The 22096-nt window shown below is 45.6% G+C and overlaps 1 protein-coding gene across 1 annotated transcript in view; it reads right to left on the bottom strand.

Moving 5' to 3' along the window:
* sema3fb (sema domain, immunoglobulin domain (Ig), short basic domain, secreted, (semaphorin) 3Fb) overlaps window positions 1-22096 on the bottom strand; it is a 259929-nt gene that overhangs the window by 237324 nt on the left and 509 nt on the right. Inside the window, exon 2 of the mRNA XM_041191096.1 lies at window positions 20535-20689. The gene's annotated coding sequence lies outside the window, so the exon portion shown is untranslated. The remainder of the gene's footprint in view (window positions 1-20534; window positions 20690-22096) is intronic.

Raw genomic sequence — 22096 nt, 5'->3', positions numbered from 1 at the left:
CCCAATCAATCAATGCAAAACATGCCCAAATGTTTACCTTCTTTAAGTTTACCAAGGAACGGATTTCATTAATGTTGAATGGTAGACCAATAACTATTGCGATCCTGGGGCTGGATTTTACCAGCCTTCTAGTGCTTACAATATTCCAGGAGGTTTATCATGACTTCACGCTTTCGACTGTCACATCTGGTAAAACAACTTTTCGCCTATCCCTGATATTTGTATAATTAATAAATTATGGTGTTTAAAGAAATAGGGGGTTTAAAAAAGACACCTCATTTTTAAGGCCTCTGTGATTTCTTTCCCCTAGGAAAAATGTCCAAGTGTCCAGGAGAGTTATTATTGTCTCCTGGAGACTCCAGGCAATCCTGCAGGATTGGCAACCCTAGACTCGGGAATGGCAAAGTTGCTTTGGTGCAGTAAGGGGTACCCTTCCTAATCCAGTAGTTATCCTACAACTAACCATGTAATCGTGAATGTCACTGCTTAATTAGAGCTCTTAATTTCTGGTATCCTACTCTTTTATGAACCTTCTATTAACTGTCCTGTAGTGACCACAGTTTCATATCTAAATCCTAAATATGGCCTCATCAATGCATTATAGAGGATTGCAACAACCTGCTTTAACTTTCGATCAAATGTCCTTGACTTGCTCGCAATAAATCGTAGAACTTTAAAGGCCTTGTTGATGACTCTATATTGTGTGGGTACTTTCTGTGATTGGTCATTAATCACACTCATTCTTTAGTCAGTGGTCTTTAATCACCCTTATATCATGTTACCGTTCCACCCTTGCCAATGAAAGCATTGGGGTTTTTAACCATCTTTCCAAGCAAGTTCATTGTTATTTTAACCTATTTGTTTATAGAATCATAGAATCATAGAAGGGTCACAGCACAGAAGGAGGTCTATTGGCCCGGTCAGTCAGTGCCAGCTCTCTGCAAGAGCAATTTAGCTAGTCCGAATCGTCTACTCTTTCCCTGCATCCCTGTAAATGTTTTCCCTTCAGGTGTTTGTCTAATTTCCTTTTGAAAGCCATGACTGAATCTGCCTCCACCATACTCCCAGGCATGGACTCCAAATCCTAACCACTCGCTGCATAAAAAAGATTTCCACTCATGTCGCTGTGGGTTCTATTGTCAATCACTTTAAATCAGTGTCCCCTGGTTCTCAATCCTCCTATCTACCCTGTCTAGACCCTTCATGATTTTGAACAGCTCTATTCTGTTGAACCTCCTCTCGACCTTTACAATAGATTAACGCCTTTAAAATAGTGGAGAGAAGCATTACATATGAATGCTAAAACATAATTTCAAGACAAATATTGTTTTGCAAAATAAGGCAGCGGTGGTTGCTTGTATCCATGCAAAGTTTTGAGGTGAAAATTTTTGCGGTTCCTGCAAAAAGTGGCCATGTGCACTGGATGTTGCAGATGAGCTTCTGTAATGCTTTAGGATATTGGATTTTTTTCAAGGTTATAATCATATACAAATGCATGTGTCTAGTTGCAGCTGCCTTGTAATGTTCAAGAACAAAATAGAAGTGAAATCCCTCCATCATCTCTGTTATTCTGTTCTGAATGAGTTCCTAATCTCAGCTGTGCTGTTGTGGGCGAGGAACCAAGTCCAAAAGCTTCTGTCACATTAGAGAAAGGAAAACTACAAGAGTCGTCAACAAGAGAGAATCTAACCATCGCCTCTTGGCATTCGATGGCACTACCTTCGCTGAATCCCCCACTATCAACATCCTGGGGGTTAATATTGACCAGAAACTGAACTGGGACTAGCCATATAAATACTGTGGCTACAAGAGCAGGTCAGGGGCTAGGAATCCTACGGTGAGTAACTCGCCTCCTGACTCCCCAAAGTCTGTCCACCATCTACAAGGTACAAGTCAGGAGTGTGATGGAATACTCCCCACTTGCCTGGATGAGCGCAGCTCCAACAACACTCAAGAAGCTCAACACCATCCACTTGATTGGCACCCCATCCACCACCTTCAACCTCCACTCTCTCCACCACCAGCGCACAGTAGCAGCAGTGTACACCATCTATAAGATGCACTGCAGGAACTCACCAAGGCTCCTTAGTCAGCATCTTCCAAGCCCACAACTGCTACCATCTAGAAGGACGAGGGCAGCAGATGCATGGCAACACCACCACCTGCAAGTTCCCCTCCAAGCCACTCACCATCCTGACCTGGAAATATATCACCATTCCTTCACTGTCACTGGGTCAAAATCCTGGAACTCCCTCCTTAACAGCACTGTAGGCATATCTACACCACATGGACTGCAGTGGTTCAAGGAGGCAGCTCAGAACCACCTTCTCCAGGGCAATTAGGTACAGGTAATAAATTCTGGTCCAGGCAGCAATACCCACATCCCATGAACAAATTAAAAAAAACTCACACCCCTCATATTATACAGTGGAACTGCCAAAGGCGACTTTGGTGCCTGACACACATGGAGATGGTGGGTGCACAGGAGAGTTGCCAACTCTGGTTGAACGTATTCCTGGAATTTTCATTGCATCAGCCCCTGCCTCCTGTCATCCTGCCCACATGCTCCTGCCATTGGTCACTCAGCATGTCCATTCTCACTCCAGTCCCTGCAGCTTCTCTTGCCAATTGGGAAATGAATGGGCTTTTTGGGCAGAATTTTAAAAGCTTGGGCTGAGGCTTTTCCGCTTCTAGCCAACCTTGCAGGAGGTGGGTGAGCAAATAGAAGTGACCACCTGCCCACCAATGACGGGTAGCCAATTAATGCCAATGAACTGGCTAACTGGGCCCAGACAGGGGATGCTGCTGGAATCTTACTGGTGGCAGGCAAAGCCCGGTAGGTTCCAACAAAACATCCCTTACTTAATCCCCTTACCCCTGAGCCGCTTCAGTCACAGGGCGACAGTTGTAGTTGCAGGTCCCCCTCCACCATTTTGGCACGGCAGCTGGGACCGCAAATAACGTTAGAATGTTCTTACATCTTCCAAGAGCACTTCCATCTTAAGGCACCCTCACATTCTCCTGCCTCCTCTCCTGGTGGGAATGCTGGCAAAACATCTTGGTGGGCCCTCCCATTAGCCCAACCGGATGCATGTCCCACCTGAATGGTGCTGTGGGAAGTCGTCTCTTCATTGGCCACCTCCAGTAATCGCTGTGGACTTGCTTTTCATCCCCCGAAAATCTTTTAACAGCAGTACGACTCCATCTGGTATTACCCAATTAGATGGTTTTAGACTCTCAGCCAAACAGCTTTTCTCCTCCCACCTCCCCTATTTTCTAACACATGAGCGAAGGTGTTCAAAGGAAATGAAATTAAATCAACTTTTTTGATAATTCCTCAATGATTTTGCTCCCAGCTTGTTCACGGCAGGGTCCCGGAGATTAATCTGTGGTTCCTCGAGACCCCAATGCCAATGCTGCAGGTTTGGCAACCCTATAGTGTACACTGGGGAGACTGACAAAAGAGATGGGAGAAACAAAGTAAAAATAGCTAGATAGCTCTTAGCCAAAAGCACTGGAAAGGAATCTATCTCCTTTGTGAATATTTGCAGTTAATAAATGCGCAAGTTTAAAAAGACATTTGGTACTCTAAAAGGTTAATCTGCTCTGTTTCATTTCAGTGAAGGGGAGGTGATCACCTTCTTGGGTGATAGTGATTGTAAACATAAACAGAAATTCCAGCAAATGAAAACTCGACACAGAACAGAAAGAAAAGCCACTCCCTTGCATCAAAAACAAAGCCAGCTAACAAAATGGTTCAAATTTAACAAAAAAAAAGGGGATTGTGTGTGACATTTATACTTCTGATCTAAGGCGTGGGCTTTCAAACTGTGGCCTCAGAACCAAAGAACCAAAAGGGGATAGCAGAGGGCTCCTCAGGTAATCGGATTTCCTTATCTATTGATTCACTGACACATGGGCCCAGGTCTTCGGTTCTCAAGGTTGTCGTACCCCGGAGGTACCCTGGAAGATGTGCTGGAATGCATGGGGACTGCCCGGGAAGCTTCAGTTTCTGTTGGGCAATTACCCTGCGTCTGGAACCCTCTGAAACTCCAATTTAAAATCCGAGATGTCAGACGGTTCTGACTCTACCAGCAGAACCGTTACCCAGGAAAGGTTAGAAAGATTAAAGCCACTTCTAAGACTTGGGTAACTATAATACTGACCCTTTCAACCCCCCCCCCCCGACACTGAACCCCTCCCAACTACACATCCGACACCTGACTACCTCTCCACCCCCTTGATTACGACCCCCCCCGACCTTCCGCTACCCCCAACCCCAGCCCCTCACATTCTAATTACACCCCCAGCTCCCCGACTATCCCACCACACCCTAACTTCCCCCCACCTGCAACTACCCTCATGACTGCCTAACTACTCCCAACCCCACCGCCACCCTCCCCACCACCCACCCCCCGCTACCCTGCCAAGCACCCGACCCACCCTACCCCCTCACCCACTTACTTTACACACTTACCTTTTCTCCTGTTGGAAGTGCCTTTGGGACATTTGAACTTACAGGTTAATAACAGCTAGTGGCATAAATGGGGGCGCGGGGTGCATGGCTTCATTCCCCCAGATGCCCCTACACTATACTGAAGGACTCCAGGAGTAGCTCCGCTCCACATTTCGCTGCAGACCCGGGTTGGAAGTCCGGGCGAGAAATGTGGAGCCCCCGTCTAAGGTAGGAAAATAGGAGTGGCAATCCAACGGTGAAGAAGATTCGGCCCATTATTTCTATTGTTGACGAGTAATTAAAAGGAACATTTTCTTCAATGGTAGCTATGTTCACTGACCACTTTGAAGGGAGAAAGAGTGCTAATATTTGCAGACAATCCCTGCACAGTAAAGTTTGTAAGCCTATAATCTAAGGATCTTCAAGGTGAAGAGGGACAATCATAAATACCTTGCCATGTAATCTAACAAGTCCCCACAAAACACACATTCCCCACCCCCCCCCCAACCCCCCCCCACCCCGCCACCAACCCACCCTACTTAATGTTACCAGAGTGCTCCTGGTGAGTGTTAGCCTTCATAGACAGCTGTTCTGTCTGGGACAGAGCCAGAGCAGTGCCCAGTGGCTGGATGAGCATGTTCCCCCAGACCATAACAAAAGGTACAGTGTGCTGGCTACCAGACCGAGCTAGATCTTCACTGGACACCAGCACAGCAGGTAGCCCAAAGAAAACCTAACCTTCCCCCAAAGCCGCAAATGAAAAGGCCAAAGAAACCTCTGTCAAAGTCTCCGTCAAACCTCTTGCCAGTGTTTCTTTTGAATTAAGAAAGCATTCAGTTAACTTCAATAGACTGTGTCACCAGAGAGAAAAGACAGGTGCACAAGTAAGTCACCGATATATTTCTCTCCACATGGGTCCATCAGCTAGGGGACAGGGCATGGACTGAGCAGCAAACTGCTTGGCGAGTAAACACCAATCTCCGGCAGCCTCTACTTGATTTTCTTTGCGACCTGATATCCCTCTGGCTGCTCACTCTGTTATTTACTGTATTTTTTCAAAGCTTCTTGGATTCCACCAAATTGCAGCCCTTCTAATCCAAGGAATGTGCTCCCTCTGGACCAGTGAACTTGCCGATGCCACAATTTGGAATTATTCTCTTTAAAGGGGCCAAGCAGTGAAAGTAAATCCTCCTTGTACTTCACTAATGGATCAACATCCTGGGATAGAGTGAGGCACTGGCACCATTGCATAACTCATCACTGCATGGTTCATTATAGCCTTAGTTTGAATTCATTAGACAAATTAAAAAATATCAAATCAAAACAGAAAATGCTGGAAAAACTCAGCAGGTCTGACAGCATCTTTGGAGAGAGAAACGGAGTTAACATTTCAAGTCCATATTAAATCAGGAGCTGCAGCAGAAATAGTTTCTGGTACAGAACAGACAATGCAGTCAACATCGAACCCTACAGTAGAATTCTGGGGAGGGTGACTAAAGCTGCTCAGGGACTCCGGGTTGGAAATCAACTGTTGGAGGCGCTGACTTTGGGATGAGACGTTAAAATTGGGCCCCCATATGGCCTTGCAGGTGACTTCAAAGATCTCATAGCACCATTTGGAAGAGGAACAGGGGAGTTATCCCCAGCTCCCTGGCCAAATTTATCTCATAGCCAACACCACCAAAACAGGTGATGAGGTCGTTTATCTCATCGCTATCTGTGGGAGCTTGCTGTGTGTAAATCGGCTGCTGTGATCCCAACATTACTGAAGTGGCTCCACTTCCAAAGGCTGCAAGTTATTTTGGGGCTTCTGCAGATTGTGAGAGGTGCTATATAAATGCAAGTCTTTCTTTGTTGAAGCACTCCTCCACTGCCTCTCCTACCCTTGCCCACCACTTCAACCATTCCTTCTCCTGTGCATCTCTGGGATTTGAGTGCAGACAGCAAGCTGGTAGACCTGGGTGCTTTCTATCCACTGCGGAGAATTATGCAATGCTTTCACTCCTAACCATCCCCGCACCACACCGCCCCCCCCCACCCCCAACACTGCCAAGATAATGCTGAGATAAATTTATTTGGAATTGCACCCGTTGGATTATAGCTCCTTACCCATCTTTCTCCCACTTCCTCTCGCTAAATATTTGCCCTTTGTCACACATGCTAGTTCAGTTCAATCATTCACAGAAAATATTTGCAGAGGATTGCTTAATTTCAAGAATGGGAATGTGCAGGGTGCAGAATGCAGCAGAGAGAACAGAAAGGGACATCCTGAGGCTTTGGGCCTGACACACAAATGCACAGGAATCTCTGGCCTGAAAGGGGAGAGGGGGATTAGGTCATTAAGTGGACTAATATAGCACACTATCAAGGTAATCTACTGGAGAGAAAAGGAAACTTGGTAATAAAATGACATTTAATCACCAGATGCAAACCTGAAATGGGGAGGGGAACGAGAAGGGAGAGAGATAACTGACATATCATGGTAGCATTTTAGCCCTGAAAGATTAAAAAGGTCAAAGTTTAGGGTGGCAATGAACAATAACACTGGGAGAGCAGTTTTTGGAAGTATTGAAGTAGCCCCTTGTGTCCTCACCGCTTGCACAATGAGAGGCATTATATCAAAGCTGCTCACTATACCAGGTATCAATTTAAGTTTATATAATTAGAAAAGATCAGTGTGATATTCCTGAGAACTGGTAGCTTTGCAAAACCACATGAAGCAGGGCATAAACTACCCAATGTGCTTAAACTGACCTCAAAATCCTGCTGACTTTGACACAGGTAACTCGACTCCCTCAGCCCTGTCCCAGACTGACTGGATATGGGGAGCTCCTGAAGTTAGAAGTCTGCCAAGCTCGCAATTATTTCTTCATGTCGTGTAGCAACAAGCCTTCTTAGGTTACTTCTCTACAATGGCTCAACTTTCTAGAAATCAGCTCTGCAACAATGATTTAAAATTACTCACTGCTTAGCAATTAGGGCCTTATTCTTTCTTTTAAACATGCCCAGGTTAATACTTTGAATTTTAACTCAGTGGGGGGGAAACAGACTCAACATTTAAGAATAAGAAAGAGCTAAATATATATTCCATAAAGTCTACATTATTCATTTGTTAACATGTTAAATAGAAAATTTACCTCGGGACCCAGCTCCTGGAATGACTGAAGGCATCATTGTCATCATTCCAGACTTCTCAAGATGAAATATCTTAGTTTGGAACACTTTTCTATTCCCAGTGTCAGCATCAAGCACACCCATCTCAAATACAGCATTAACAAAGTCCACGTAAGAAAGACTTGCATTTATATAGCTCCTTTCGCAACATTCCAAAAGCTTTACAGCCAATTAAGTACTTTTGAAGTGTTTTTTATGTGAGCAACGCAACAGTCAACTTGCACGCACAGCAAGCTCCCATAAACAGCCATGTGATAATGGTCAGACAATCTACTTTGGTGCTGTTGATTGAGGGATAACCGTTGGCCAGGAAACATGGGAGATTTAGCTCCCTGTTCTTCCAGTGGCACCATGGCATCTTTTACATTCACCTGAGAGGGAAGGCAGGGGCTCAGCTTAGCGTCTCATATGAAAGACAGCCTCTGACATGTCATCCTGGATCATGAGCTCAAGGGCTAGATTGTCGGAGACTGGACATACGACCCAAGAATCGTGGCGGGACCCTGCAGAAGTCCCACATGCTGACCTCCGTGGGAATTGCCCGGAAGGTTTCAACTCCTGGTGGGCAATTCCCCTGCTCCCCAGGGCCCTCTGCGAAGGTCTCCGACTCTGAGTTAGAGTCGGAGGTTCTGACAGTTCTATGAAACTCGCCTGAGTAGTTACCCGGGCAATGTTAGGCAGAAAATTCCTGGCCTAATTCCTGTGTAACTATTGAAATGACCCCCCAATCACTCACAATGACACCCCTGAATCCCCCTTGATCCCCTGACTACCACTCCAGACCCCTCGACTATCCTCCTAAACACCTGACCTAACCTGACTAGCCCCCCCAACTGATTACCCCTCCTGACATGATCCAACCACTGCCAACCTCCCTTTCCACTTCACCCAACTACCGCCTCACCCAGATGCCACCTCACCCATCTACCACCTTACCGCCTGCCACCCTACCTACCTGCCACCTGCCACATCACCCACCTTCCCCTCTACCCACCCAACACCTCACTCATCTGCCACTCTATCCACTTACCCACTTACCTCACTCACCTTATCCACTTACCTTACCCACCTACCCACCCTACCATTCTACCCAATCATTCACTCACCCACTCACCCATTCACTAACATTCACAATGGGCCTTTAAACTTACCAGATGGCAGCTAGTGCCATAAAAAGGGGACCTGTCAGACCTGCTGAGTTTTTCCAGGTATGTTTTTGTTCCATAAAAAGGGGACTTGTCTTCTCTTTCCCTCGATGCTAAAACACTGCAATGGAATTCTTCGAAGGACGCTGCTCTCCGCATTGCTGGGGAAGTCAGGTTCAGAAGACCCAACAAGAAATGTGGAGCAGCATTGAGATGCGAAAAAATTTGAGTGGAATGGCAATCCAACGATGATTGCCACTCCGTGTAAGTCTGAGCCCAATCTCTGGAATGGAACGATGAAGCCTCAGCCTTCTCACTGAGATGTGAGAACGTTACCTACTGAGTCACAGCTGACACAGCGAAGTACTGTACTGTTGCTCACTAACAATGTTAAATCTCCCCATTTAGTCATTTATTAATGATCTATAGCCTCCCACAATGGACCAGTAAATTCACAGGAAGTAATCATATACTGAGTTAACTATGACCATTCACAGTGGTCATTAAGTGGGAATTGAGTCTCAAATGGCAATGAAAAAAAACCCAAAACCCATCACAATGCCCAATTATATCAGTTGAGTTTTCGGCTTGTTGTAGCAGGTAGGCTTAAAGTTCTGGAATGGCCTCTTTTCCTTCTGGAAAGAGATTTTCTCTAAAGTTTTTAACACCAATGAAGATTATGCTGGGTGGAATGAGACTCAATGTGACAATAAACCTCAGGGCAAACTCAGTAAGTTGCGCATCACCTGGGTGGAAATCAGGATAGCTGTCACCTGCCGACAAAGAGAAAGCGTGTCAGTGAGGGGGAGAAATGGGCCCTTTGAGGTTTCAATGAAAGGGTTAAAAAAATTATGAGGTTGGAGCAGGTGCAGCCAAGAAAAGGGAATGACCCCATACTGTTGGAGTGCCATATGCTTAGGAAATTTGGTGCTGTTGAAGGTTGCCAATATTCCAGTGTCCTTAAACGTTGGCAGCTAATGGTGTCATTAATCAAAGTGATAGGTTAAATAGTGGACTGTCATTTTGCTCAGTGTGGCCCTGAGTATCTGCCAAAAGCTATTTCTATTTCCAGTGTACTTGTGTTGAAAACACCAATATACAACACAAATTTCAATGCAAGTTTGTTAAACACACCATCGTGTGGGAAAATGCGTAGAAAATGTCCCTAGCATCACAAAGAAGTGACAATGCAAAGTAAATTACAAGTGATTCTTTGGACCACAAGAATGTCTGCTGAGTTGAAATCATTAACCTACAAGATTTTGTTTAATTGAAGAGACTAGTTGAAGGTCCAACACCTGCAATGCAGGACATCACCATGGTTAAAAAAAGTAGAACACAGGATGAGGCGAATCAAGAAGTAATGGTTGTTGATCTTGGATTTCAATACCCTGTGAATTGTAGGAGTATGGGAGGACTGAGGAAAGTTCCACAGTCTTGAGGAGTTAGGATAGAATGAGTTAAAATAGGAGATACTCCAATGAACCTGGAAAGTCAGCCTCAGACATCATCACCAGTAGTCAATTGAAGTCATTGGGATTGAAAAGCAGGAGAGACGTGTATGGGAAGCTGGTCTTGCCCAGGGTTAAAATTACCCCTACAATCCTACGAAACTGTGAGAAAATGCTCCATTCTCAGCGTCCACCCTCACGATGGAAAACTTGGCCAAAAAAAACACGATGGGCCGGGAGTTTTCTCCAATCTGTTCCCGCTCCGCATAATAATTCATGGGAAGAGCAGTGCAAGCTCTATTTACACTGCCGTCTCTGGTGAAGTCACACTGGTGGAATGGATGAATCTCTGAGGAAATTGGAATCATAGAACCATAGAAAATTTACAGCACAGAAAGAGGCCATTCGGCCCATTGTGTTTGTGCTGGCTGGAAAAGAATTTTTTTTAAAAAACTAGCTGCCCATTCTAACCCCACCTTCCAGCACCCGACCCGTAGCCTTGCAGGTCACAGCACTTTAGGTGCAGACCCAGGTGCCTTTTAAATGAGTTAAGTGTTTCTCCCTCCATCACCAAACCAGGCAGTGAATTCCAAACATCCACCCCACTCTGGGTGAAGAAGTTTTTTCTCCTGTCCCCTCTAATCCTTCTACAAATCACCTTAAATCTTAAATTCTCAGCTTGTGTGCATGGTTTTCGATCCTTCTTGGCATACCTCTCAGACCTTAAACGGAAATGAGTGCTGTAGCCCAGTCAGTGCTCTCTGATCATCTGGACCTTTCATGGGCACTGCCAGGGATGGTTTTAATTGTGTGTGGCATGCACTGAAATTGTGAGTGCGTTAATAAAGGACGATTAATTAAAGCCTTCCGCGACTAGTGGAAGCCGCAGGGCCTAGCATCATTTCCCTCCAAAATGTTATTTTGGTAAGATTCCGTTATAGTTTTGCTTTTGTTACAGTGCCTCTTTAAGGGTCTGTTCATCAGTTAAGTTGTTCATTTGTTTATTGGTAAATTCAAAAGAGTATAAAGGATGATTGCAGTGCATCATTGGTCCCCCAAAATAACATTTTGATTTAGTTTGCTAAGTTTCCTTTCAATCCTTATCCTTTGTTAAAATGTCCCATTAAATGGTTATCACTCTAACTTAGTTGCTTAATTTGTTAATTAGTCTATTTAATATGGTTCAATCAAAAGAGTTTGAGGAATGATTTTGCTACACAAAATGTGCAAACATAACCACCCCATTTAGATTCTGTGCTTCCTGTGAACTCACAAGTGTATTAATAAAAACAACTAAACTATTGCATATTTCATTAAATTAAAAATGGAAACTTTTTTATTTGTTTATGGGATGTGGACATTGCTGGCTAGGCTGGCATTTATTGCCCATCCTTAATTACCCTTGAGAAGGTGGTGGTGAGCTGCCTTCTTGAACTACTGCAGTCCCTATGGTGTAGGTACACCCACAGTGCTGTTAGGGAGGGAGTTCCAGGATTTTGACCCGGTGACAATGAAGGAACGGTGATATATTTCCAAGTTAGGATGGTGAGTGGCTTGGAGGGCAACTTCCACGTGGTGTTGTTCCCATGTGTCTGCTGCCCTTGTCCTTCTAGATGGCAGTGGTCGTGGGTTTGGAAGGTGCTGTCTAAGGAGCCTTGGTGAATTACTGCAGTGACCAGAGTACATAATTAACTCCTGCCTTACTGAGCCCCAAACATTTGGATTCAGTTGTGGGATTGTTACAAACCCAGGGAGGAAACACAGGCTTTGTTTTGCACACTCTGTAACTTTTTAACTTTAAAACCAATATAACCCGTTGACTGGCTATAAATGGAGTACTCACTGCAGAACATGGTGAATACACCAACATAGTTTGTTTCAGTTGTTCATTTTAACAGGAGTAACTGCATAAAGATAAATTAAAATATCACTTGTGATTGTCAACTGTTCACAGCTGAAGCAATTCATTGCATCTTGAGTCAAGTGGTACAGGAACTGGAAGGACATGCCCTCTCAAAGTGCTCCAAATGGTGTTAATCTGGCAAAGGGGTAAGCATCTGGAGATGAAAGAGCTGCAGTGGGCCCCTTAATGTTCAGAGTGAGTAGTGTTTTAGCATTTCTGTTAGGGACGAAATCCTAATATCATTCAGATTTCCAAAGATATCGGAGATAGGCCCACATTGAGTGTGTTTGTAAAGTTATAAAAATGTTTGACCAATTTAAATTGTGCTTCACATTGTTTTGCTAATTTAAAGCAAAAAAAAATGGCCGTCTCTTGCTTGCGGTTAATATATATAAATCAGTTCAATGATCTGCTAGTTGTTTGAGATGCCTTATTGGAGCATTATTGCCGGTGGGTCATCATTGGCTGGTTTTTAGTTACTTTTTCCCTTTAACAAGGCTGCAAGCAACAAAAAGAACAGTGAATTTTTCTCGATTTACGACAAAACCAAATATATCAAATGACAGAAAATAGTGACAGGTTAAAGAAGAAATTATGCCTGAGATGCACGTTATGGCCTGAATTTTATGCTCTCTCACCGGCAAGTTTTTAGATTGAGGGGGGGTGGGGTGTGTGTGAAATTGAAGGAACAGGATTCTTTCCGGGTTCCTGCCCACCCTGACCTCGCAGTGGTTTTACACTCAGGCAGACAGGGCCTTGGACAGGAAGCCCGCTCCTTGCCCCAGTTTAGGCCCTTAAATGGCCAATTATTGGCCACTTAGGGCCGTTTCCCGCCCAGCCTCAATTTTTACGCTGGCTGGAGGATTTACCTGGCGTGGGCAAGGCCCATAAAAGAACAGGCTTAGATCACAGATGGGAAGGGGATGGGGAGGGGGAGGCACCTCCACCAGAAGCTCCCTTCTGATTGGCCAGCAGCTCTCTCAAAGGCGGGATTTCCTCCTGAGTGAGGGGTGAAAGTTCCGCCCACAGCCAATGAATGCTCATTCAAGCATCAAATAGTGTATTAAAACATGAGGATAGAATATGAGGTTATTGTACAGTTTTTAAGATGCCAGAATACAATCCCATTTGTCAATGGGGTGTTTAATATGCGCAGAACCCGTGCTTGAGAGATCCCAGATTCAGCTGCTGAGAAATCTCATGAGTAGAGCTTCAGTCTTCCTGATACAGGATCCACATTCTTCCGACAGCCCACATACATAAATCCAGTGAATTTAGGTGACAAGTGCCACATGCATACTACTGGGGATTACCCAATTAAAGCCAGGCAGATCAGGAACAGAAAACTGTGGTAATTTTAACGAGGATCACAAAGCAGCGTTCTGCTATTTGTGTAACTAGGGCCAACCAGCCATTGAGGTGTTTTCTGAAGCTGAGCTGAAAGAACCGGGGCTTCTATGCTACCAGGTCCCATTAATGAATCGGTTTAGCTGATGACCCTCGGTGGAGTCCTGTCATTCTAGTAGTCTCAGATAACGGACTCTGTCATGGAAGGCTCACTTGGTTTCAATCTCCAGTTGACAAGTCTTGGAGTTAGCTTGATTCCCCAGGAGGATGAACAAGTACCATAGAATTACCACTCCAGAAACAAGCCATTTGGACCAACTGGCCTCTACTGGTATTTATGCCCTACAACGTCTCTTGTTCTTAGGCAGACTCTCGGGATCAAGGATGACTCGCTTCCACTCTGGTTCGATGGGTCCTGAGATGGCTGGTAAGTCCACTGTGCAATCTGCAGGCTCTCCCACATGCAGCTCAGGTGGTGCTTGGAGGGTCGGGCAGATGACTTGTTTGGAGGTTTGTGCGTCCTCTCCGACACCTCAACTTTGCCTCTGTGTGTTCCCGATGATCCATCTCCTGATGTGTCCAGTGCCTTCCTGTATAAACCTTCTCCATTTTGGTTGGTCAAAAGCCAGGGATCCCCATGAATCAGTGGGGGATGTTTGATTTCTTTGAGGATGCTTCGATGACATCCCTATTGCATCTCCATTGTCATCCTGGGAGTCTTCAGCTGCGACCGAGTTTGGTCCCAAATAAGCTCCATGTGAGCCTCCTCTCATTCGATTTCATTTCAATCTGTTTCTAGCTGTGCACAAGGTCCCTGTCACTGGTAAGTCCAAACAGTATTCTATTGCTGCAGTGGAATAAAGTAGCAGATTTTAACCAGTACTGAGGTGTGCTTAATGGGGTGATGGTGGCATAGTGGTAATATTACTGGGCTAATAATCCAGAGGCTAAGGCTAACGCTCCAGGGACAGGAGTTCAGATCCCACCACAGCCGTTGGTAGAATTTAAATTCATTTAATAAAAATGGAATTGAAAACCAGTCTCAGCAATGGTGACCATGACAACTATCATTATTCTCTATCACTGACTGTTGTTAAAAAAAACCCCATCTGGTTCACTAATGGAAACCTGCCATTCTTACCCACATGTGACTCCAGACCCACAACAATGTGGTTGACTCTTAACTGCCCTCTGAAATGGCCTAGCAAGCCTCTCAGTTCAGGGGCAATTAGGGATGGGCAATAAATACTGGCCCTGCCAGCAATGCCCACATCCCATGAAAGCATAAAAAAAACTGACTTTATGGTCAACTCACTGCCTTTAAACTGACATGCTTTATACTGAAAAGCTCATTTGACCCATCAAGCTATTATCAGTGGTATCATAAACCATCCAGCCAAGCATAGAATTGCATCTTGAATTCACTTAGTAGTATTGATTCCATGCATTTAGCACCTTATAAATAAATTTATTTTCCAGCTGAGTTGTGGACCAAGGGAGGGAAAGAGAAAGAAATTTCCTTGAGCTTGGATTTTAACTTTATTTTTCCAGTGGCTCAGCATGTTACTAGAGCCCCGTGGTTAGCATATCTTTCATGGAAACACCCATGTGTTATCTCTCTGCTTCTGGAGTTTTAAAGTTTGCTAGTTTGGCATACATCAATATTTCCACAAAATGCTCATCAAAGGCAGAATTCAGCACTGGCTAGTGAAGTCATGTGAAAATTCTCAAGTTTGAGCCCACCATGAACTCCTTGGAGCCTGCTGGTATTTGTTCTGTATGTGGCGATGGGAACACCAATGCAGTTCAAAGGGATTGGCCTGGAAAGACCAAACACGTCATGTTGTAGCAGCTTAAGCCCGAGGGCCTCATTGGAGAGAAGATGGATGTGGGATGATGCTTTGCCATTTTTGCCATTTCTATTTTCTTGCTGACATGCATCACAGAAAACTCAGCTGTTTCGATTCCCAGCTCGGTCATATCTGAACACAGATGGAAAGACGCAGCTCACAGACATGCTCTGACTCATGCAGTCAGTCTCTCACAGCACACAGAAGGAATCAATCGTTCTTAATGGAGGATTAGCTACCGACAGCAGCAAGAGCAACCAATTATGGGAGGTGCCATAATTTTTGGCGCACCACGACGCTGTGCCTCACCGAAGGAGTTCCCCCTTGTTCATCCAGCCCTCGTACCATTGGAACTGCTTCTCCTGCCTTCAGGAGAAGAGAGAGAGGACAAATTGGGAGGGGATAAGGGACAGGGGCAGTTGGATGATGCATTGTCCCCTGTTCCAGTGGAAAATGTATCTGAAGAACAGTTTTATTCACTATGAATGCTTTATTATTCTGTATGAGCAACACCATTATACAGTCAAAAGTTTCACCAAGACCAATAGAATATTAATTAAGAAGAAATGCCGTTAAAGAAAAATGCCACAACACCAGTCAAACCATCATTTGAGATTACCTCGAGGTTACAAACAGATGTTACGCTAACACAAGCTCTTTTGTGGATCATTAATTTAATAGAAAGGTAATCATTTTATCCCAGTGGTTTATTTGATTTCCCCAATTACCAACCCCCTCCCCAAACCGCAACAATTGATTCCTCCATTTTTGTTCCTTTTTCTCTCCTCCTCTCTGTAAGTATTAGCCCCTCTCCGAGGTCCGTGGGCAGCAGTCATCTTTAAAAAGTATTGGCCCCTCATGAGGTACACTAAAATGGCTCCACAGTGAACTTTGAAGGAGTGGAGACAATATCAGCCCTATTCCGGAAGTGACTCACAATTTGGGTTGGAGCCTGGATCCATCAGGTTTTCACGTCTTACGAATTGCTGAAGATCTGACTGCAGAGGGGACAGGACCTTCATCTGTCAGACTCCTCTAAATCCATGGACAACTTTAGGCTCATGTCTGGTGACATTCCAAGGCTATCCTGGGAACTCCATTCAGCTAGCCCTTTGATAGGCCCAATGGTACCTATAAGAGCAGGTGCAGGCCCTCTTGGGCTTTAGAAAGACTCCACTGCTGCGGCTAATTAAGTTAATTGATCCCAGATGAACAATTTATCATGGTGCTGCTCTATTCCCTGAGCAGATTAATTCAATCCTTGCCCATGATCTTTGGGCCTTGGGAGTCCTACACTGAAGAAGCAGGCCGTCCTAATTATTCGGATGACCCAAGCCTGGAATTTGGGGTTGTTTCACCCACAGGGGTACAGTGGTGGGTGGAAATGCTTCATTGGACTCCCGTGCCTTTGCATGGGTCCTTTGAACTCCCTGCAGAACAGTTCTGCTTCATTGACACAGCCATCTGATACAAACATACAAACAAGGAGCAGGAGTAGGCCATCAGCCCCTCAAGTCTGCTCCACCATTTAAAAGATCATGGCTGATTTGAAAGGAACCTTAAATCTGCATCCCACCTACCCCCGATAATCTATCACCCCCTTACTGACCAAGAATCTATCCACCTTTGAGTTAAAAATATTCAAAGACTCTGCTTCCACCACCTTTTCAGGAAGAGAGTTCCAAAGACTCACAACCCCCTGAGTGAAAAAATTTCACCTCCTCTCTGTTTTAAGGGGGCGACCCCTTATTTTTAAACAGTGACCCCGATTCTAGATTCTCCCACAAGAGGAAACATTCTCTCCACATCCACCCTGTCAAGGCCTTTCAGGATTTTATATGTTTCAATCAAGCAGCTTCTTACTCTTCTAAACTCGAGCAGATACAAGCCTAGTCTGTCCAACCTTTCCTCGTAAGAGAACCCACCCATTCCAGGTATTAGTCTGGTAAACCTTCTCTGAACTGCTTCCAAGGCATTTACATCCTTCCTTAAATAAGGTGACCAATACTGTACACAGTACTCCAGATGTGGTCTCACCAATGCCCTGTATAACTGAAGCATAATCTCCCTACTTCTGTATTCAGTTCCCCTCACAATAGATAATGACATTCCATTAGCTTTCCTAATTACTTGCATGTTCTTGCATACTGGTCTTTTGTGATTCATGCAGTAGGACACCCAGATCCCTCTGCATCTCAGAGCTCTGCAATCTCTCACCATCTAGGTAATATGCTTCTCTTTTATTCTTCCTGCCAAAATGGACAATTTCACATTTTCCCACATTATGCTCCATCTGCCAGATCTTTGCCCACTCACTGAACCTGTCTGATGATCTCACACTGGAGATAGAAACACCATCATTTGCTCAGAAGGTGTGAAATCAAGTGTGTGGCTTAATAGAGACAGGAAACGTCCATCTCTGTGTTGAGGGCCATGCATTTTTTTGATTATTTCATATTAGATCATTCCATTGTTTTGTTCTTTTGCTCACTCCACCTCCTCATTGTCTTGGGATGTCAGTTATCCCCTTCCTCCCCCGTCCAACCCAATACAAGACCCATGGCTGAGGACAGAAAAACATTAGAACGCAAGAAATAGGAAGAGCTGGTCATCTGGTCCTTCAAGCCTGCTCCACCATTCAATCAGATCACGCCTGATACACGGCCTCAACTCCACCTCCCTGCACTTTCCCCAATACCCCTAGGGCAGGATCTTCCCCAATACCCCTAGGGCAGGATCTTCCCCAATACCCCTAGGGCAGGATCTTCCCCAATACCCCTAGGACAGGATCTTCCCCAATATCCCTAGGGCAGGATCTTCCCCTCTGTGGACTAAGTGCAATAGCAGGCGGGAAAAGTGGCGTTTCCCCCACTGGCCACAATGGCAGCTTTTCATGCTGATTGTCCACTTCTTGCCTCATTAAATATGCATCAACAGGAAACATGGTATCTCATGGGCAGGTGGCCTCTGATTCACCCACCCCACTGTGACCTCAGCGAATCATTACTCCAGGAGCCATATTCAAACTGCACCCACACGCATAGCTTTCTCAATACCTGCATCCCAGTTCTGCTTCAGGCGAGAGATGACCCCCCAAACCAAAGAAGTCTGCAGGGCCCAAGTTTAGTGACACCTCGCTGGGTCACCTTCTATATGCCATCAAGAATCGCCAGGAGGTGCTCTACCCCTGTGATGGCAGAAGGAGGTCCTTAAACCTCACTACTGCGGCTTGGGGTGAGTATCAACTCGCACAGAGGAGATCAGCCATGTAGTGCAGGAAGAGGATGAATGATCTCATCCGTTCCGCCAAGGTAAGTCAACCATCTCATCACTCTCAACTCACTTTCACAAGCCCCTCACGCATTTGCAGGATGACACTCCATGGGGATCTCACACAGTGTCAGCTCAAGGGACATCATTATCTCACCACACCTATGATGGAGGAGTCTATCCGCCTTCAGTTTGAGGTAATAGTGCCAGCATGCTAGTGCATTGAAGTCAACACTGGTACAATGGCAGCCGCCATGGAGACCTTGGTCCAGGACATGGGTCCTGTACTTCGCCAGGAGTTGCACTCCATTGCTGTAGACATAGGTGGCATCTATCAGTGGCTGCCCGAGAGGAGACAGGACACCTTGAACTCACTCCAGCTATCTCTTCTCCTCAAGGAATCAGCTAGGGGCCCTCGGGCACCCATAGGGTCAAGGACCAGCAGTGGGCAGCCCGTGTGACTCTGAGAGTGTCCATTTGATCCTAATCCCCTCTGCCTGTGACCCCATCACTTCCAACTCCAAAGGCCGAAGAGGGTGCACCTGCCTCACAGCAGGAGACCCAAAGCAGCCTGAGGCCCTCCAAGTCTTAACCCTCTAGAGGACGCCTGCCAAGTCATCACAGACAATAGGGCCTTGCAGTCAGCAGGCTGCCTCCACCTCCACTGTGGATGTCAGGGATGCACCAAGAGGTAGCCGTAGAGTTAAGAAGATCAAGAAAAAATAGGAGCACAACATGGCATGGGTGTCCACCACATGTATATACTTGGCACCAATATTTCTGAAGTTACACCCATTCTAAATCTCCTCTTGCGTGCCTCCTCTGTATACTGAGTTGTGTTGTGCTAGATCAAATGTCACACCGTGTTCCCTACCCCCACTTATCGCTGATTTTGCAACATGTGCTTCTGGTTGATGCTGTGTGCAGGTATCTTATCATAGTATGCCCTGCTTCTCAGTTCATTCCTGACATCAATGATGCCTCACCCTCAATGTAAAGTGCGCTTCTGTGAGGCATCTTGTCGACATGCAGGTTCAAATGATGTTCATTCTTGGCTGTGTAAGGTGGAGGTTCAAGTAGTCCCTTGACTAGTCTCCATTGTGGAAGGTGAAGGTGTCGTGTAGAAGGAGAGATGTAGATACGCATGGAGAAGGGTAATCTTTCCTTGAACTCCATGCTCTCTGTCATCCATGAAGGTTTGCAATCTATAATCCCATACTCAGAGGTTCTGCGTGCCCCTGCCAGTCTTGTGCATTGTCAATTCTCCAAGCGTACATCTGCTAAACTAGCCAATAAGTGTGCGCACCCACCCACCTCAATATGCCAGTGCTTTGTCCCTTGTGGGCACAAATTTGCCGTGGCGCTCAAAGCTACAGCTTTAACCATTTTCCACCTTGGAATAATCTGCAAAGCACCCACAAGGCTATTGTCAAAAAGAAGCGCTGGCCCATTCATTCTGCTCAGCCTCCCCTCTCCGAGTTCAGCAATGCTACATCTATATGGAGATGTGTTGCGGTCAATGGGACCATTGAGCATGGTCTCAATGCTCATTTGTCAGCTTGATGGGAAGACAATGCTGAAGGACAGAAATAGGCGAGAAGCTAGGATGTGATGCAGCTGATGTACTCTCTTTATTATCAATGAAGAGGAACCTTGAGAGCTCCAAGGTGTGCCTGCACCATGGGGCCACAAGAGCCAGGACTGACCATTTTGGGAAACTGATGGTGTGGAAAAGGAGGCTTTTTCATATCTGGCAGGCAAATGTGTTGTGAGGTGATCTATGTCCATTGAATGATCAGGTTAATTGGGGCCCCGCATTCCTAACTGAGAGTGGAGGGTCTCAATATAATGGGGATTAAGGTAACACTGAGGACTGAGTGCTTTGAACATGTGTTAACACCTGTTGAACGATCTTGCCTACCTTGGTCCAAGTCTCACCTAACAATATCACCATTGAAGTTACACAACCATCTGTTGCTGGAGATGGATCCCCTTGAGGCACTTTTTCAGATTAAACGTGTACTTCCAAAAGTCCACTGAGGACTGCAGTGCAACTCTTGCCTCTTGTAGGCTGCCTTAGTGACTGGGATGCTCTGCAGGAACATTGAAAGAAAGGCAGGAGTGAGCATCAGCCTCCAAAGTTTCTCTTTCTATCGCTGACAAGTGAGTGATTGTGGGTTCAGGGGCTTGGTTACAGTCTAGGCACTTTTTAGCTAATACAACTCAGGCCAGTGCAATGTCCACTCTCAGAGAGTCACAGTATGCTCCCCCACTGGCCCCATTACAATAGACCAGCTGCTATATGAGATGGATTTAGCCAGGCGTTTGGATGTCCTGCATTTATTCGAGGTGATAGATTACCCATTCAGTGGACTCTATGACTACATCCTTTGGAATACAAATGAGGGCACTTGCTCTGTGAGGGGATGAGATTGTGTTAGGGGGAGTCTGGGAGTTCCCATCTCTGAACCTGGCAGCTGCAGGGTTCTAGGCTGGGGTTTCCAAGTGGTTTCTCCTGTTTGTCCAGTTGCCCACTTGTTTTTGGGGTCATTATCACAGTGGGGAATTACCACGATTAGTCCAATGGGCCATTTAGGGAGATCAATGATTGGAATGCTTTCGAATTAATCTCGCATGAAAGCGCCATTACATTGAAGGCTTCTGATTGCACCTATAGTTATTGAGATGCACCTAACATGTCTCATTAGCTGTTCATTCCTCCTCATTTGGTAATACAGATTCCAGATGGGCACGTCTTTAATCAACCCCCCAATGCCGTGACCCACTCCTCCCCGAAGCCCTTACATCCCTCCCCAGCAGCATTTTTCTTAATTTCACTTTTTACTGTGCCATTGCTTGAGCTGCCAAGATGGTGGTTCTCAGATTTTATTACCAGACCAGATTTGACCCTCCCCGTGTGACTGTGGAAATCCCTCCCATTGTACTTGAGGAGCAAAACATTCAGGTTTCCTTCCCTCCTGTTACCCAGAGTCCCCCCCTCCTGTAATCCTTGATCCCATTATAATTGTCCCAATATGATATCCCAGTGTTACCTCCTGAGTCGTTTGAGATGAATGTGCCAATGTCCCATGTGGACCTCATCCCTCCCCACCTTGTGGCCTATTGTACCATCACATACAGGGACCACTCCACCCCATGAGACCATCAAGTGCACACCCCGACACTACCTGTCCCTGGTTTACAATCTACAGATGCCTCCCTTGACTGTGACTGTACAATCTGCAGCCGAGTACTAAGCCAGAAAATCCCCTGGACCACACCCTATGCACATTATGCTGGGAACAACTGATAGTGGACTGACATGCCCTTCCCCTCCCTTGTTGGGACAAGGACTGATTTTGGAAGCTCAGCAATGTAAGCTGAAGCTCTTCTTCACTCTACAATCCCCCCACTCTGGCCCTGACTCGCTTATATCCTTCTGTAAGACACTCAGTTCTGGCCAAGTGAACATTTCCCCTGCTCCCCCCCACCCCACCCCA

The sequence above is a fragment of the Carcharodon carcharias genome, chromosome 7 (assembly GCF_017639515.1).
Source record: "Carcharodon carcharias isolate sCarCar2 chromosome 7, sCarCar2.pri, whole genome shotgun sequence".
NCBI lineage: Eukaryota > Metazoa > Chordata > Chondrichthyes > Lamniformes > Lamnidae > Carcharodon > Carcharodon carcharias.
This window is presented reverse-complemented; position numbering and strand designations above follow the sequence as displayed.